Raw genomic sequence first — 6536 nt, 5'->3', positions numbered from 1 at the left:
GGAGAGAGAGAGAGAGAGAGAGAGAGAGAGAGAGAGAGAGAGAGAGAGAAACTACAGGCCAGTATCTCTAATGAAAAAAAATCAGCAAATTTAATTCAACAATACATTTAAAAAAAAATCTCCATCAACTGATGAATGGATCAAGAAGATGTAGTATATATATACGATGGAGTACTATATGGCAATGAGAAAGAATGACATATGGCCATTTGTAGGAAAGTGGATGGACCTTGAGGCTGTCATGCTAAGCGAAAAAAGTCAGGCAGAGAAGGATAGATACCATATGTTTGCATTCATAGGTCTAACAGGAGAGACCTGGCAGGGGACCATGGGGAGAGGAAGGGGGAAAGAGAGCGGGGAAGAGTGAGGGATATAGATCAAGGGAGACGACTGAATACTGAAGACGAAACATGGACTGAAAGGGGAGGGGGAGAGAGGGAGGGGGTGATGGTCATGGTGGGGGGCACTTGTGGGGAGAAGCACTGGGTGTTATATGGAAACCAATTTGACAATAAACTATTATTTAAAAAAATCATCCACTACAATCAAATGTAACTTATTTGATGTGTGCTACATCACATCAATAAGAGAAAGAATAAAACCCATATGATCATTTCAATAGACATAGAAAAAACATTTGACAAAGTACAATGTAACTATTCATGATAAAAACCCTCAACAGAGTAGGTTTGGAGGGAAGATACCTCAACATAATAAGGACCATATATGTAAAATCCACAGCTAACATTATACTCAAAACAATCAAAAGTTCTTAGTGAAAAACTAAAAACTTTTCCCCTATGATAAGGAACAAGACAAGAATGTCAATTCTTAACCAGTTTTATTCAACATAGTACTACAAGTTCTAGCCACAGCAATCTGAGAAGAAAATGAAATAAAAGTCATCCAAATTGGCAAGAAAGAAGTCAAGTTTTCACTATTTTCAAGTAATATACTACATATAGAAGACCCTGAAGATTTCACCAAAAAACTAATAGAACTAATAATTGAATTCAGTAAGGTTTAAGGATACAAAATCAATGTATAGAAAATCATTGCATTTCTATACACTAACAATAAGGCAATAGAAAGAGAAATTAAATAATCCCCTTTACAATTGCACAAAAAAGAATAAAATACCTAGCAATAAGCTTAACCAAGGAGGTGAAAGACCCATACTCAGAAAAATATAAAGCACTGATGAAAGAAATTGAAGACAACACAAATAAATGGAAGGATATTCCATGCTCATGAACTGAGAGAACGAATATTGTTAAAATGTCCATACTACCCAAAGCAATCTACATATTAATGCAATATCTATCAAAATACCAACAGCAGTTTTCACAGAACTAGGACCACCGATTCCACAATTTGTATAGAACCATAAAGACTCCAAATAGCCAAAGCAATCTTGATAAGAAAAACAAAAACAAAAAAGCTAGCAGTATCACAATTCCAGATATCAACTTATACTACAAAGCTTTAGTAATCCAAACAGTAATCAAAAATAAATGCGTAAATCAGTGGGACTTCTTAAAAAGCTCAGAAATAAACTCATGATTATATGGCTAATTAATCTTCAACCAAGGAAGCAAGAGTATGCAATGGGAAAAAGGCAGTCTCTTCAACAAATGGTGTTGGGAAAACTGGACAGCTACATGTAAAAAACAAACAAACAAACAAACAAACAAAGTCTTTTATACTACACACAGGAAAACAACCTCAAGAGTAAGACTTAAATGTGAGTCACTTATATACAACATCCAGTGCTCATTCCAACAAGTGCCCTTCTCAATACCCATCTCTAATTTTTCCCGCCACCCCAAAACCCAACCCCATCAACCCAGTTTATTCTACTTAAGTCTCTTTTTGTTTGCCTCCCTCTCGTTGGTAACTTATTTTTCCTTCCCTTCCCCTTTGGTCTTCTGTTAAGTTTCTCAAATTCCATATGTGAGTGAAAACATGATATCTGTCTTTTTCAGACTGGCTAATTTCAATTAGCATAATACCCTCCAGTTATATCCATGTTATTGCAAAAGGCAAGACTACATTATTTTTCATTGCTGAGTAATATTCAATTGTGTGTGTCTATCTATATCTATCTATCTATCTATCTATCTATCTATCTATCTATCTATCTATCTATCTATCATCTACCAGTTCTTCTTTATCCATTCATCAATTGATGGACATTTAGACTCTTTCCATAATTTGGCTATTGTTAATAGCGCTGCTATAAACATTAGGGTTCATGTGCCCCTATGAATCATCACTCCTCTATCCTTTGAGTAAATTCCTAGTAGTGCTATTGCTGGGTCATAGGGTAATTTTTTTGGTAATTCTATTTTTTTAAATAGTTTATTGTAAAATTGGTTTCCATATGACACCCAGTGCTCTTCCCCCTAAGTGCCCTCCTCCATTACCACCACCACCCCTCCCCCCCACCTCCCACTTCAGCCCTCGGTTCATTTTCAGTATTCAATTGTCTCTGATGATTTGCGTCCCTCTCTCTCCCCAACTCTCTTTCCCCCTTCCCCTTCCTATGGTCCTCTGTTAGGTTTCTCCTGTTAGACCTATAAGTGCAAAATATGGTATCTGTCCTTCTCCACCTGACTTATTTCGCTTAGCATGACACCCTCAAGGTCCATCCACTTTGCTACAAATGGCCAGATTTCATTCTTTCCCGTTGCCAAGTAATACTCCATTGTATATATATTTACCACATCTTCTTGATCCATTCATCAGGTTATGGACATTTGGGCTCTTTCCAGGATTTGGCTATTGTGGAAAGTGCCGCTATGAACATTGGGGTGCATGTGCCCCTATGCATCAGCACTTCTGTATCCCTTGGGTAAATCCCTAACAGTGCTATTGCTGGGTCATAGGGGAGTTCTATGGATAGTTTTTTGAGGAACCTCCACACTGTTTTCCAGAGCGGGTGCACCAGTTTACATTCCCACCAACAGTGTAGGAGGGTGCCCATCTCTCCACACCCTCACCAGCATCTATAGTTTCTTGATTTGTTCATTTTAGCCACTCTGACTGGCATGAGGTGGTATCTCAGCGTGGTTCTGATTTGTATTTCTCTGATGATGAGTAATGTTAAGCATTTTTTCATGTGTCTGTTAGCCATCTGGATGTCTTTTTTGGAGAAGTGTCTATTCATGTCTTCTGCCCATTTCTTCACTAGATTATTTGTTTTCAGGTGTGAGGTTTGATAAGTTCTCTATAGATTTTTGGATACTAACCCTTTATCAGATATGCCATTTGCACAATCTTCTCCCATTCTGTCAGCTGAATTTTAGTTTTGTCGACTGTTTCCTTCACTGTGCAGAAGACTCTTATCTTGATGATGCCCAAACAATTCATTTTTGGTTTTATTTCCCTTGCCTCCAGAGACATGTCAAGTAAGAAGTTGCTGTGGCCGAGGTCAAAGAGGTTGTTGCCTGTTTCCTTCTCTAAGATTTTGATGGTTTCCTGTCTCATATTTAGGTCTTCCCTCCATTTTGAATTTATTTTTGTGTATGGGTATAAGAATGTGGTCCAGTTTCATTCTTCTGCATGTTGCTGTCCAGTTCTCCTAGCACCATTTGCTAAAAAGACTGGCTTTTTTCCACTGGATACTCTTTACTGCTTTGTCAAAGCATTTGTGGGTCCATTTCTGGGTTCTGTATTCTATTCCATTGGTTCATGTGTCTGTTTTTTTTTATTTGCCAATACCATATTGTCGTCATGATTACAGCTTTGTAGTACAGGCTAAGGATTGTGATGCCTCCAACTTTGGTTTTTTGGGTTTTTTTTTTTTTTTACATTACTTTGGCTATTCGGGGTCTTTTGTGGTTCCATACAAATTTTAGGATTCTTTGTTTTATCTCTGAGAAGAATGCTGGTGGCCATTTTGATTGGGATTTCATTGGATGTATAGACTGCTACAGGTAGTATCGACATTTTAACAATATTTGTTCCTCCAATCATGAGCCTGGAATGTTTATCCATTTCTTTGTGTCTTTTTCAATTACTCTCATCAGCTTTCCACAGTTTTCAGGTTACAGATCTTTTCCTCTTTAGTTAGGTTTATTCCTAGGTATTTTATGGTTCTTGGTGCAATTATAAATGGGATCTATTCCTTGATATCTTTCTGTTACTTCATTATTGGTGTATAGAAATGCAACCAATTCCTGTACATTGATTTTATATCCTGCGACTTTGCTAAATTCATGTATCAGTTCTAGCAGTTTTTTAGTAAGTATTTTGGGTTTTCCATGTAGAGTATCATGTCATCTGTGAAAAGTGAAAGTTTGACTTCTTCCTTGCCAATTTGGAGGTCTTTTATTACATTTTGTTGTCTGATTGCTCATGCTAGGACTTCCAACAATATGATAAACAGTAGTGGTGAGACTGGCTATCCCTGTCGTGTTCCTGATCTCAGAGGGACAGTTCTCAGCTTTTCCCCATTGAAGATGATATTAGCTGTGGGCCTTTCATATATGGCTTTTATGATGTTAAGGTATGTTCCTTCTATCCCAACTTTCGTTAGGGTTTTTATTAAGAGGCAATGCTGTATTTTGTCAAATGCTTTTTCTGCATATATTGACAGGATCATAGGATTCTTATCCTTTCTTCTATTAATATGACTATCACACTAATTGATTTGTGGATATTGAACAAGACCTGCAGCCCAGGAATGAATCCCACTTGATCATGGTGAATAATTCTTTTAATATACATTTAATTTGATTTGTCAGTATCATGTTCAGAATTTTTGCACCCATGTTCATCAGGGATATTGGCCTGTAATTCTCCTTTTTAGTGGAGTCTCTGGTTTGGGAATCAAGGTAAGGCTGGCTTCACAAAATGAGTCTGGAAGCTGTCCTTCTGTTTTTATTTTTTGGAACACCTTGAGAAAAATAGGTATTAACTCTGCTTAAAAGTCTTGTAGAATCCCCCTGGAAAGCCATTTAGCCAAGGACTCTTAATTTGGGGGGAGATTTTTGATAACCAATTCAATTTCTTTGCTGGTTATAAGTCTGTTCAAATTTTCTATTTCTTCCTGTTTGAGTTTTGGTAGTGTGCAGGTGCCTAGGAATTTGTCCATTTCTTCCAGATTGCCCAGTTTGTTGGCATATAATTTTTCATAGTATTCTCTAATAATTGTTTCTATTTTTGTGGTATTGGTTGTGATCTCTCCTCTTTCATTCATGATTTTATCTATTTGGGTCCTCTCTCTTTTCTTTTTGAGAAGCCTGGCTGGGGGTTATCAATTTTGTTTATTCTTTCAAAAACCAGCTCTTAAATTCATTGATCCACTCTACTGTATTTTTGGATTCTATATTGTTTATTTATGCTCTAATATTTATTATTTCTCTTCTTCTGCTGGCTTTGGGCTTTCTTTGTTGCTCTATTTCTTGTTCCTTTGAACACTCAAAGTTAGGTTCTATATTTAGGATCTTTCTTGCTTTTTAAGATAGGACTGGATTGCAATGTATTTTCCTTTTAGGACTGTCTTCGCTGCATCCTGAAGGGTTTGGACTGTTGTCTTTTCATTTTCATTTGCTTCCATATATTTTTTAATTTCTTCTTTAATTTCCTGGTTGACTCATTCATTATTCAGTAAGATGTCCTTCAACTTCCATGTATTTGGAGGCTTTCCAACATTTTTCTTGAGGTTGATTTCAAGTTTCATAACATTGTGATCTGGACATATGTATGGTATGATCTCAATCCTTTGATATTTGTTGAGGGCTGTTTTGTGACCCAGTATGTGATCTATTTTAGAGAATGTTCCATATGCACTCAAGAAAAATGTGTATTCTGTTGCTTTTGGGTGAAAAGTTCTGAATATATTTGTTAAGTCCATCTGGTCCAGCGTATCATTCAAGGCCATTGTTTCCTTACTGATTTTCTGTCTAGATGATCTGTTCAATGCTATAAGTGGAGTATTAATGTCACCTATAGTTACATTATTATTATCAATATGGTTGCTTGTGTTTGTGATTAATTGATTTACATATTTCAGTGTCTCAGGTTGGGGGCATAAACATTTACAATTTTTGGCTGTTCTTGTTGGATAGACCCCTTATTTATGATATATAATGCCCTTCTTTATCTCTTCTTACAGTCTTTGATTTAAAATCTAATTTGTCTGGTATAAGTATGGCTACTCCAGCTTTCTTTTGACATCCAGTAGCATGGATGTCCCCTCACTTTCAATCTGAATGTGTCCTCAGGTCTAAAATGAGTCTCTTGGGGCACCTGGGTGGCTCAGTAGGCTAAGCGTCCAGCTTCAGCTCAGGTCATGACCTCACGGTTTGTGGGTTCGAGCCCCGCATCGGGCTCTGTGCTGACAGCTAGCTCAGAGCCTGGAGCCTGCTTCAGATTCTGTATCTCCCTCTCTCTCTGGCCCTCCCTTCCTCGTGCTGTCTCTCTCTGTTTCTCAAAAAAAAAAAAATGAGTCTCTTGTAGGCAGCATATAGATGGAACTTGGTTTTTTTTTTTTAAATCCATTCTGATATCCTATATCTTTTAATTGGGGC

The sequence above is a fragment of the Suricata suricatta genome, chromosome 2 (assembly GCF_006229205.1).
Source record: "Suricata suricatta isolate VVHF042 chromosome 2, meerkat_22Aug2017_6uvM2_HiC, whole genome shotgun sequence".
NCBI lineage: Eukaryota > Metazoa > Chordata > Mammalia > Carnivora > Herpestidae > Suricata > Suricata suricatta.
This window is presented reverse-complemented; position numbering follows the sequence as displayed.